The sequence below is a fragment of the Chiroxiphia lanceolata genome, chromosome 6 (genome assembly GCF_009829145.1).
Source record: "Chiroxiphia lanceolata isolate bChiLan1 chromosome 6, bChiLan1.pri, whole genome shotgun sequence".
Classification (NCBI taxonomy): domain Eukaryota; kingdom Metazoa; phylum Chordata; class Aves; order Passeriformes; family Pipridae; genus Chiroxiphia; species Chiroxiphia lanceolata.
Genome location: NC_045642.1, coordinates 56270543 through 56283582, shown reverse-complemented (window position 1 = coordinate 56283582; position 13040 = coordinate 56270543). Strand labels below are relative to the sequence as shown.

The 13040-nt window shown below is 42.0% G+C and overlaps 1 long non-coding RNA gene across 2 annotated transcripts; it reads right to left on the bottom strand.

Moving 5' to 3' along the window:
* Positions 1-482: 482 nt before the first annotated feature.
* On the bottom strand, positions 483-11149 carry LOC116788997. Of its 2 annotated transcripts, none has more exons than XR_004357839.1 (4): positions 11007-11149; positions 9380-9507; positions 1303-1403; positions 483-497 (listed from the first exon to the last, which is right to left on the bottom strand). It is a non-coding gene; the product is annotated as an uncharacterized LOC116788997 (long non-coding RNA). The 2 variants fall into 2 exon arrangements; XR_004357840.1 differs by having other exon boundaries at positions 9380-9519; positions 11007-11021.
* Positions 11150-13040: the final 1891 nt, after the last annotated feature.

Here is a 13040-nt window from a genome sequence, read left to right as displayed (position 1 = left end):
TAGGGCATGCTGAGACCGGCCCTCGTTCTGCACCTACCCAGTTTAGCAAGGGTTGCAAGATGCTCATGTTGACAGTAGGAATCAGAAGCTCTGAGGGCTTCTCTGTTTTAATCTTCTCTCAGGAATCTGGGGAATGGGTTGGGATCCCCCCCCAGAGAAAACTGGGCCAGCATAGTAGAGGAGGCATCTGTGGCTGATGTGGGGTCAGTAGACCCTTCTAGCCTTGCTGCCCTTCTGCAGCTCAGCCTCTGCATGGGTCTGCTATCCTCAAGCCCTGCCCTTCTCAGCAGTGGTATCAGTATCAACATGGAGAAGAACAGATTTGGCTGGTCTAGGACTCTTCACTGAATGTACCATATCTAAAAGCCACCTGGAGAAAGTTACCTTACCTTCTCTTTCCTGTGCATTGGGGTGATGGAGGGTTTTTCCTCATGCTGAAACTGGCTCACAGCTGCAGGGCTTGTGAAATGCTCTCAAAATCTCCTCTCTAGTGCGTCCTGCAAATGTTTCACAGAAGTTATTTTGGAATATCTAAGCTGGCTTATAGCAGGGAAAAGACATTCTTCAAAATTTTTTTCATAGTAAATCCTAGACAGAAAGGTGACAAATCCTACCAAACCACGGTCCCTGGCTTCTTCTCTCGTTCCTCTTTCCCCTTATTGGGATAATCACTTGCTACTAATTAATGTAAGATGGAATTTACCTGCCTGCTTTGGCCAGCAAATCTGATGAAGGTGGGAAGAAGGAAGTAAAATTCTATTCTTCATCTAGCTTTGACTTTCTCCATGGGAATTGTCTCACTTATTTTTACTAGTGTCACCCAGCAAGGTACATAAGAAGGTCTTGTGTAGCCTCTTATTCCTGCAGAGAGTGGCAGTAAACTTTTACACCTGAATGAAAAACCTTGTTCCTGTCTTTTTCACTGAATCTGGTTTTGTTAAAAGAAAAGTCTCACAGTTTTCTAAGCAATTGCTCAAAAACTTTTTGGTAATTTCTCAAAAAATCTCAGACAGAATAGTTGATGGGAGTAGTTGTTTTCAAGAAATGGACATATGGAGACAACATTTATAATTTTTGATGCCAGAAACCATTTCTTTTCAGTTCTAGATTTCCCTTAAATATAAACAAATTTTCTGCTCACTTGATTGAAAAATAATTGGGCAACTTATAAATGTTTTCATTAAAGATTGTTATCTAAATGCCAGGAATGATCATTTCATAGTCCCATTCTCACTTTTGTTCCACAATGTGTTATTTATATTGATAGTAATAGTTGTAAATGCTTGAATAATTAGTAGTTACCTGGGCACTCAAGTTCCAGTAGATAAAGATGTCAGGAGTTCAAATCTCACAACAGGGACAGCTCCATTCCTACCAACTGCTTTTGATTGCAGTCTAACAACCTAAAATTGATTATATGTTAAGAATAAAACACAGCTTAATGCACAAAGTAAAAGATTCCAGGAAAATAACTTCACTAGCCTCTAAAATTACTAGTAATAAATAACAGTTATGATAGTAGGATGATTTCTGCATTGGAAGCTGGAAGAATTTCCTTTAACATTGCCCCTCTTTTTAAAATAATTCTTCATCTAAACTTTGATCTCATTTCATGCAACATATGCGAGAAGCAAAGCTGGACAAATAATTCATAAATGAATTATTTAGCTTGCGAGTGTCACCTTTATTTCTTTCAGCTAATTGTTCACAAATAGATAGTGACTTTTGTGAATGTAATCATTATTCAGATTTATTCAGTGGATAATTGCTGGGAGTAATTCTTTGTCTGTAGATTGCTTGGAAGCATTTTGCTGTGAACATTCCATAGTAAAAACCTATCCAGGCTTTCAATACAAGACAAACTAAAATTATCTATAACTACTGATGCAGTCCTTAAACATGAACAATATACTGCAGTCTTAAAGAGCAACAGGAACATTTTCAGAAAGAACTCCACTACTTCCCATGGTACACAGGAGGGAAAGCAAAGACATTTCAATTCTCTGTGTAGCACCAATGTTGAATGGTGCATATTGTATATGCAAATAAGTTTTCACAAGAAAGGGGTTGCTTATGTGTTTGCTCAGCAGAAAAACAAGACAAGCCTGAACAAAACATGATTGACTTCGCAGAGAATAAATATGAACAGTCCACACAAAGGAATTAACTGCATAGCCAGTATTTTTTCTGCAATACCCCAGTGGAAGATATCTAGGAAATAAACATAACATGATAAAACATTTTACACTCACAAGATAGCTGTGTAACCATATGAACTCTTTTTCCATTTCCTTCTATGGGAATAAATATTTTAGACAAGCAAAGTACTTTGTAAATGATGTCTTTGTGAGGATTCGTCTGGCCTGGTTCAATTATTCTGAAACCCAGCAATTTTCTCATATCATTGAATCTGGTTTTATTGCAAATAGGGTCATAGAAATAGTCACTCATTGCAATAATGGACTTCGTTTATCTTGACTATTAACACTTCCAGTAGGTTTACACACACGTATATATTCAATATTTATGGATATGCACAGTGCATATATATTAATAATGAAGTAACTTTATCTCCAACAATCTGAAAACAAAATCACGTAATACCATACAGTGTGGGGTGCAGTGGTAACTGGAAGCAGCATATCAGGATAACAGAACAGAAAAGGAATAAATAAATTAGAGAGGAGTCTTCCGTATCTTCCTCAACTTCCAGAGTGTCAACTGAGCCTTTGTTCAATATTCCACCTTTCACGGTCCTGCGTACTCTTGATTAATAATTTAGAGATGCTCCTTTTGGAAGCAAGGTAAGTTTTGTATTTGCCAAGAGTGATTTTCCACTAGTCAGGAAGCCCATCGGGAAATAAAAAGGCAAATTGCCCCACAGAGTATAATTAGCTGCTGTCTTCTTCCTTTTTCTGCCTCTGGAGAAACAGATTTACTGCTGAAAGTTGTGGGATACTCATGAGGTGTTGCATGGTACCATTTCTGCTCCTCAACCTTCCAGTAAAGAAAGCACTATGTAAATCCCAGCCTCAAGACAAAATTCAGCTCTGTGGACTGCATGTTTCTATTCCACACCCTGAAGGGTCATGATTAATCTGTTGCCTGGTGGTCACTCCAAAATGGGGAGTTTTGGTGTAGCTGGGCAAAAAAAGACTGACAACAAAGCATAATGGGGACAGAGCACTGATGGGAAGATGCTCTAAAAACACTTGGCTGAAAGCAATCAGTTTTCTTTTCTGTATATCCATTAATTCCTGTGATGCCCAGAGATGTGTGTATCCAGGTGCATTTTTCCCCAAGGAAGGGCAGTTGCGGTCAGCACAAAGTGAAGCATCAACAGTCCCTGTGGTGCTCTGTGGAGGACCCACAAGGTTATCCTCCCAGTGAGACCTTCTCTCTGCCCTTTAGATATTACTACCCTGTGCTGGAAGTTGTCATGATCACACAGATCTGTAAGTTCCCCTTTGATGCAAGTAGGCAGACCTGGGGCCATTCATCCAGGAACTGTGGGTCTGGATTGCTAATCTTTGCAAAAATTAGATTAGAGATTGTATTATCACATGCAGCCATCTGATCCATCACAACTGAACTCATTTCTGAAGGCAGAGCCATGGCTTTATACGTGGATGTAGAACCATATAATAGCTTGGAAAAAACCTTTAAGGTCAGTGAGTCCAACTGTTAACCAAGCACTGCCAAACCCACCACTAAACCATGTCCCCAGGTGCCACATCTACATGTCTTTTAAATACCTCCAGGGACGGTGAGTCCACCACTTTCCTGAGCAGTCTGGTCCAACGCTTGATAACCCTTCTTGTGAAGAAATTTTTCCTAATATCCAACGTAAACCTACCCAGGTGCAAGCTGAAGCCCTCTCCCCTAGTTGTATTGCTTGTTACTTGGGAGAAGAGGCCAATCCACACCTGGCTACATCTTTTCAGGTAGTTGTAGAGGGTGAGCCTCATTTTCTACAGTCTAAACTGAAGCAGCTCCCTCAGCTGCTCCTCATAAGACTTGTGCTCCAGACCTTTCCCCAGCTCCACTCCCCTTCTCTGGACCCACTGCAGCACCTCAATGTCTTTCTTGTAGTGAAGGGCCCAAAACTGAACACAGGATTCAAGGTGTGGCCTCACCAGTACTGAGTACAGAGGGACCACATAGCAGGGCCTTCAGAGTGATAATTGTCTTCCTGGAGCTGTGGTACCAGTTTCAAATCCACAGTGTGCGCAGGTTTGTACTGGTTTTGAACTGGGCTCTTTTCTGAGGCAAAGATACAAGCACTGAGCAGAAGAGTTGTAGGGTTTTCCAACATGGTGAGAACATCCCCGCTGCAGGGCACAGCAATCTCTGCTCTATTTGGACTGACTGGAAATGATTTAACTCTGTTGAGGAACCTGGTCTCCATTCATCTCTGGCATGAATCCATTGACTTACAAAAGGCATAGATCTGTCTCCATTTCTTAAAATTGCCTCTCTTACTCATGTGTCTTTCCTGGTAGATGTTACAAATAACCACAGAGGACTTGAGATGATATACAGTAAACACAGAGAGAATTTTTGGCTGCTGAAATGAACTTTCTAAATAATTACAGAATGATTCCACATCCATTTCATAATTAGACTCCTGAGATTGCAGCCAAGCTATTATTTGTGATTCAACATGCATTTTTATTTTAGAAATATCCCATAGCCATTAGGTTTATTTCACTTGAGGTTTTCTAATTTGTTCTGATCATCCTGTCACTGGGATCTTAAATGTAAAGCATGTATTGATCAAATACGAGTTACCAAGTAACCAAATGCTAATATCTGCTGTTGGCTCACTGAGTCCAAATCAGCCAGTCCTGCTGATGTGGAATGTGGGAGATGGACAGGGCTGCAGTGAGTGAGGTCATTCTCAGTTAGGTTTTGTCACACGCTTATTATATTTTAGGAACAAAAAGGAGTGGAACTGGAACCTCTGTCTAAAGCATTTGGGCTGCTACTGATGGCAGGGCTGCCATCAGCCATGAGATGAATGAGAAGGAGGAACCCACTGCCAGAAGGCAGACATCTGAGCGGGTATAACAGAGAAAAGGCAAGTAAAGAAATCCCTTTAGAAACAGCAAAAGTGGAATTATTTTCAGGAGTTCCATTTTAGCAGTAATCACTTTGTGTTTACTGTTGTGTTGACTGGGGTTTTCTGCCCATTTTCTTGGGTGAACTTTGACCTGAGGAGAAATCCAGCTAGGATGACTGCAGGATATAGCCTCAAAAGGGGATTAGTGGTTTTGTCTAAATCCCAGATGTCAAAAGACTCCAATTGACTTCTGTGAGCCACCGTCTGTCCTTAAAGGATTTTAGAAACCTGGCAGCCATTAATGCCAAACTGGACCTGAAAAGGGCAGCAAGTGGCACTGACAACAATGGGAAGAGAAGCCAAGGGAATCGCAAAGCACCTAGACAGAGGCGCTGCTACATGAGATGATTTGAAGGCATTGATGTGAATGCTCTTGAGCTCCATTTGCAGTGTCACCTTGGAAGGGGATTAGATTAGATTAATGACATGAAAGAAGAACAGAAAAATGGAGAAAATAGCAGATTGTAGTGTAAGAAAATCCCAAATAAGTAAAAAAAATGCATGAATTGGAAAGAGTTTGCATGGTTATATTGGATGATAAAGATTCTGAAAAGCAAGTGGCAAATTCCTCTGCCATTGGCAGCCACTTTACATTAACATTAAGTCTTTTAATGATGATATTTGTTTTTGTAATTAGTATGTAAGTCTCTCTCCTCCACCTCTCCAAGCCCTGGAGACTGGTGATTTCAGAGTAAAACAAGTCAGTTTAACAAAGAGTAATTGGTACAATTTCCAAAACTGGCTGAGTGCTTCTGGAGCCTATATTCAATTCCATCTGAATTTAAACTGAGGCAAGGAAAATAAGCAAGGGTAAATTCAGACAGAACATCAAAGAACACTAGTTGACATCAGACTATACAGATAAGTCAGGCTGAAAGCCAGTTATGTTTTGCACAGGCAAGCTGAAAATTTAAGTTGTACTTTCATTCCAAAGCAGAGCATCCTTTGGTATTTCTGCAGCAGAGTTGGAGGGTGTGTAAGACACAATTTGTGTCTTACAGTGGGGTATCTGAAAACAGGATGTGCTTTTAGAGTAGAGTGGGAAACCAGGGTCCAGCTCTGATCCCTGGCAGGTTTGAATCAGATCCTTGAAATGCAATGCCCCTAAGATACAGCTTGTTATTAGTTGCCTTGTAACAGCTCAGCTCTTTCTGTTTCTCCTCCATTCTCTCCTTCATTCTTATCAGAAATTTGGTCCGGGACCAGGAAACCTCTCAGCTTAAATTAATAAGTTGGTCAGAATCAACTCTACTTCAACAAATGCATTTCTTTCCAATGTGAAGCATTTTCATCAGCATATTTTTCATCATCTCAAATGTATGAGTTTTTCAATCAGTTTCTTCAGTGAAACAATGGAAATTATATTGCCTTTTCTTTTAAAGCCAGACAAATGCAAAGGCAAGGAATAAAGCTTCATGGGACAGCGGGGGAGATGCTGAATTAATAATGTAAGGAAGGAGCATCAAAGCTGAACTCAGTCTATTATGTGATTCTGACTACATGACTGTTCCCTGGCAGAAGCAAAACTTTTGGGTACAGAGAGCAAGTTTCATGTCTTACATTCTCTCTTTTGTGCATTATACCCATTCTGGCAAGCATTTCTTGGAGAAGTATTGAGATTGGAGTGTTCTTATACTTCCTACCTTGTGTTAGCATTTCTCCGTGTGTATTGAAAAGCTGAGAAAATATTAGAACCTTTTTGGAGCATACTGGGCCAAGAGGCTCTTTCTAGCTCTAAACTGAAGATGATGGAAAGGTGATGCCACCATTCCTCCTCCCCAGAAGTTCCCTCCTGCCTCTGTGACACCTCTGAGGCTGCTGAGTGTCACCTTTTACTGACACTCCTGCTTCTGGCAGCCTTTGTCGTTTGATGCATGGATATGCCAAAGCTGGGAAATAGTGTCAGCTTCTTTGGTGGTATATTTGACAGTCCAAATCAAAAGGTTATTAGCAAGGGATGCTATTCTTTACAGATAAGTTGCCTTCTGTTTGACTGTCATATTTTCTTTACAAGTCTTTTTTTGTGCAGCATTTCTAAAAAAAAGGTAATAGGACACCTGGTTGTTCCCCACTCCACAGTCAGGGATGCCACTGACTCTAATGAAGAGCTCTAAATGTGGAACCCAGGCAGGATTTCACCTCTGCCACTCACATCTATGGGACTGATGGATCTCCACTAAGTGAGCAAAACTTATCTCTGCACCTTGAGTGAGCTGCCTTTCTCCTTATAGCCCTGACAGAATATTGCAGCAAATGGAAATTTGTTAGTCCACGTGTAATGGCATTTTTCTTTTGTTAAGTAAAGCAATAGGAAGCACAAAGACCAGGACAAAGTATTGTTGATTCCAAAACACAGGTATCAAGTTTCTTGTGACCAAAGCAATAATTTCTATTTTTCTCTCTTTAAAGTAACATTACCATGAGGGACAAAATCTGACAGCAAGGTTGGCACTCTGCTGTCTTGAGCTATGGCTCCCCTGGCTTCTGCCAAAAGGACAAGTAATTTCACTGTCACATTCTCACTGCCTGGACTGCTATCACTAGCTTATTAGAAGTGGTGAATTTCTAGCATTTCTGGCACTCCTAATGCACTGACACTTCTGAATAATATACTCGGAATAATCATTTACTGAGTAATATACTTTCTTCACTCATGTGCTTTAAGCAGAGTATCTGTCTACTTCACACTACTTTCTCTTTACATGAATTTTCCTCATATTCAGCCACCTCTGCACAACACCTGGTTCCCATTTCTAAGCCCTTTAGTGAGTCTACTCCTCACCTGTTCCTCCAGCCTCAGGCTGTGCTGGGTGGCTTTGCCTGTCATTTGTCATGGTGGCAGCAAATGCTGAAGACCTGTCTGCAGCCTGCTACCAGACTGATGAGTGATCCAGGTGTTGGGTGCCTCTCCTGTTTCAGATAGGTGGGTATATCAAGAAAGACACACTTTCTTGAAACCTGCAAATTTTCCTTGGATGCAAAACATGTCCTTTGGCTAAAGCATGCAGAAAAAGCACATCTGAGACTAGAAGAGGAGTTCTTTAACTCATAGGAAGCCACTGTCATGTCTTTCAGGAGGATCTTGTGTAACATTGATGCTGGCTCACACAAGGACGCCAAGAAGTGCCACACTAATCAAAGCTGGGGGTTTGCATGGCCACAAAACACTCTCTGTTCTGTGCTTCCCATTGTTATTTCAGAAAGGATACCTTCAGCTCCTTTGTCTTTGCCAAATACAAATCAAGGCAGAAAAATGGCACCATTTCCCTCTTTTTTTTTTTTCTTTTTTTTCCTCCTCTGAGGATGTGAAACATAAATAAACAACACAAAGGAGGAATTTGGAGCAGGTGACATCAGTAGTTTTCACCTTTACTTGTCAGTTCAGTGTATCACTCCAGTGCACCAAAAACCTCTCAGACCTCCAAGCTACCTGCTTACCCATTTTACAAAACCGAGGCTGAAGATGTCTTGGGGATTAGTTCTCCCAAATCTTGACTCTGCCCAAGAGTAGATGCAGTGGTAGTTCTGGCCCTCCTATCTGAAATCTTTGCTTTATTTGCTCCCCAAAAAACAAAGTAGCCGCTCCAGGATGAATATAAAGAACTTTGTAAATTCAGATACTTGTCAAAATCTTTTATGGCAAAATATTCCTGTCTGAATGACCCATTCCCTCTAGGTGCCTTATCTGAACAAAATGGAGTTAAATTCCCAGTTTAGGAATGTCATTAGGAAGGGAACATAGAGATTTCCTAATCCACACTGTGTTAAGCAGATCAGACCTGATTTCTGGAGGTAAAGAGGGTTGTTTGGGAACTGAAATGTTGTCTATCTTGCTTTCAACATTCATGAAAAGAGGGTTATAAGGAAGCAGGTTATCATATTGCTTTTATACTGATTCAGTTCTAAAAAGTCTGCTAAGAGATTTTATTGCAGCTCCTAATAAGGGTTACTATAGTTCATAAATAATGTGCTCATATTCATAAGTCTTGTTTAAAACCAGAGCTGTACAAGAACTACAGATACTGGTAAAGAGACTGTTCCTGACCTGAAGTCTGTATAAACTGAAGGATCAATGCCACTTTACACCAGAAAAAAGATTTGGCCCACAGTTTTCAGAGAGGCTGAATATACAACATACAGGAAAAGAAGCCAAGAAGCTGCCGCATTTTGAGAGAAACAGGTTAGGCAGTTTAACGACAGAGGTTTTCTGCACACTGGCCTATGCAGGCAAGAACACACAACCTTTTTTAGACGTACCTGTTGGTCACAATGAAAAAATCGTAGGCAGCATCTCACGCTGACATATCTAGCTTGGGAGGCCTGCTCAGAAAAATCCTTCATCAGAGCAGCAGCTGTCTCCTTCCCCAGAGCAAATTCCTTTAAAGCTGTCAAAGATGCTGTAATCAGACTAGGTCATCAAAACCAGTCCTCCTGAGGACTGGAAATAAGATCCAGAGATGAGCATTCAGCTACATGGGCAAGGTCTAAAACGCTAAAGTTTCCATTGAAATTAAATGAAGAGACTGTAATTGCTGTGAAAGAAAAGTGAAGCAATCATTGGGAGAGCCTGAAAGCTTTCAAACCACCTCCTGAAATGCTGCTGGCTAGAAAGCAGTGATCTATGTACTGCATAACAGAATCTGATAACAGAGCACAGCTTTTACCAGGAAACCAACTTTGAGCATTTGCCTGTGTGGCTCCTGGAGCTAAGGCAAATTTTAATTGAGATTTTACCACATAGTTGAGTAGTTCTATTACCAGGTTAAATAAAAAAAGGTTAGTAAAGTAATAAAAATGGATTCTTTGCCTTCTTGATTTCAAAACATAAAGCTGTGGTCAATATGTTTAATAATTTGTAAATAGAGTGGAACAAAGCACAAATATCCATGGTGACCATGGAGAGGGGATTGCTATGAAGTTGCATCCTCCCTTACACTTGTGCTTGCATTGGCAGTTTTGCAGTTTCCATAAACCATTTGTCAGTAAGGTAAAGCAAATGAACTGAATTCCTCTCTGGTCCAATGTTTACTGCTGTTACTGGAATTACACCTGGGATAAATTTGGCCTGGACTTGACTAAACCCAGTCTTGGATAAAATGAAAGGGTATCAGTGTATTTGATTTTAGCTGTATTTACAGTATATTGTTTACAGTGTCTCTGATTTTAGTTGATTGATCCTTGCCTCAGGAATAGTATCAAAGTAAACAGATCAAAACTTGTCCTTGTTGCTTCTCCATTGCTCTGGCATCACACCAGATACTGTTTCCCAGCTCCTTCCTACTGCTCAAATTAAAAACAAATAAATAAATAAAATCATGACCGTGCATGGTGCAAATATTCTCATAACTGAGAAAAAAAGTGGAAATAAACAGCCTCTCTCTTAAGTGGGAATAGCTGGGGGAAATCACTGACCGAGCTGCCCATGGGGGAGCAGGCAGTGCCCTGTCTGCTGTGGTGGGCATGGGAGAGGGGATGGGGAGCGTGCCAGGCTGCCTAAACTGAAAAGAGTAGCCAGTATTTAAGGGGGGGGGAAATCTCTGGAGGAAAGGAAAAAGAAAATGGAGGTAATATGCTCCACTGAGATTGTGAAAAAAATAGTTGGAGGAGAGGTTGCTGAAGCACAGGAGGGGTGGAGGTGTGTCATGGAGGTATGAGGATCTCTGGAACTGGAAGACCCTGGAAGAGCAAGGCATGGGGAAAGCTGGTGCAGACAAGAAGTGGGCAGCAGTCCCAGGAGGTGGATCATAAGCGATATCGAGGAATCTATTTCCCTTTTCTGATTGCTGTGTTTGTCCAAGTGTCCAAGAATGTTTCACCCAGCTCGCTCTGTACTGCTTTTCCTGTCAGAATGGGAAACAGAGGCACCCATTGCAAAGTGACTCACCCAAGGCCAGTCAGAAAAGGAACAGCAGAGCTGAGTGCTGGAGTCAACTTAGTGCTCATCCCACCTCCTGAAATCTCCCTGCTACCAGGGACAGGTGACTGCTCTGAGATGCTTCAAGCAAAGGCTTCTGCAGGCTGTGCAGCTCACAACTATCCAGGGAGAGCACCCTAAAAATAACCAGAGCATAAAACTTATGCTGCTGTAAATCCTGTAACACTGAAGAGCAACCCTGGGAAAGTTTTGCAGTGAGGCAGAGCAGAGTATGGAGCAGGTAGCAGAGAGGAACAGCACAATATATAAAGCCATGTACTTGCCTGAACACCCACCAAAGGCACTGTGTGTGAGTGAGCTGCAAGGCTTCCTCAGCTGTTTATCCTGGTGAAGGATATTTAACCGCTCAGTCAATTGGCTGAAGCTCAGCTGCAAACACACAATGCCAAAAGCGCAGGAGATGGAGCCAGTGCAATAAACACAAGGCTGCCTTGATTTTTCTTCTGTGTCTAACTATATGTATATATATGTTCAGAATTCCTGGGACTGAATTATAACCTTAAAGTTGCCTTTCTTTCCTCAAAGGCTTTTTCCCTAAGTTAAGAAATGAGGATCAAAACAAGAAGTGTCTTTACTTTGCAACTCTTGTGTCACATTATTCCCATATCAAATCTAGCAGCTTCCAGCCTTCCCAACGCTATAATTAGAGCATCTCCAGATATCAAAATAGCACTGACCCTCGCCACAGTGCTGACGTGCCTGCTTTGCAGCTCTTATCTGTCACGCAAAACAGCTCCTTGCCTGTGCAAAGCGGGTGCATGGAGAGGACGGAGGGTTTTTCATTTTGGCTGCACCCAGCTTGCAGCCTGGGTCCACACATCACCACCAGCTTCTGCACCCCCTGCCTTGTGTTATGGGAGGCTGACTCTGCACCAGTTTGCCACTGGAATGGGGGGGGGGGGGCTGGGTGAAGTGTGGAGCTGGAGGAAAGGAGAAACTTTAATTTGACATCTCTTCACCCAGGCTGCTTCTTGAATTAGTGCATGAGATTCAGCTCTTTTGTCAACATTTTGTTCAGGTTTGATATATAGGAACATTCAGGCAGGCTGTGGCTGGTTGTACAGACTGCTGATTTAGGGAGAGCTGAGACCCCAGGATGAAATAATGCAGCCTTGTTTCCTTCACTGAGAGCTGGGAAGTCCCTATCACATCCTACACTCCCTGCAAGGTCTGGGATGAGAGGAAGGAACAGAGGGTTTCCCCTCAAGCAAGGATTGCCATCTTGTGGGTGGATGGGCTAAATTTGCCCTCAATCTGTTTTGCACAGTTAGGTGTATTCAAAGTGCTCTCAGCACTTTGCTGAGTTTCATTTCGAGGAATTTATCCTCCTTAGTAAACGGAATAAGCAGCCAGGAGAGGTATAGGCAGTCACGGAGAGACCCATCCTCAGCCCATTCTAAGAGCTCTAAATCAGATGAGATAATAGCTCCCTCCGGGGATGGGACGGAGCTAATTGCTTTCTCCAGGGAGCCACGATGGCTACTTTAGATCAGATACCTGAGTTTTATGTAGCTGAAAAGACACGTGGACTGGGTGGGGGGGAACGGGTTAGTGCAGGAGTCAGTGCCTGTGGTTTCATTGCTGGGTGCACATCGTATTCAGCTGCTTTGGGAACTGCTGGCTCTGGAGTTCAAGTGCTCTGAAAACGAGGCACGGACCAGAACTTCTGCTTATTTCCCACCATGCTTATCACACATGACCTACCATGATCCCCTTCCTTTTGCTCCTGATCCTTCCCATGCTCACCAGCCTAAACTGGAAAAGCTGCAAGAAGAAAATTTACCAGAAGTTACAGCAGAAGGTTCAGCTCCTCTTTGTGTCAGCAACTCACAAATCCACGCTCATCTGGATGGAGTAAAAGTATGAGCACTTTCACTCTATTTAGGATTTCCCCCACTCCAGGAAATTCTTTCTCTCACTAACTGCAAAGTCAGGATTCAGCTGCTCTTGTATCTGAGCACAGCTGAGAACATCATCCCAGGC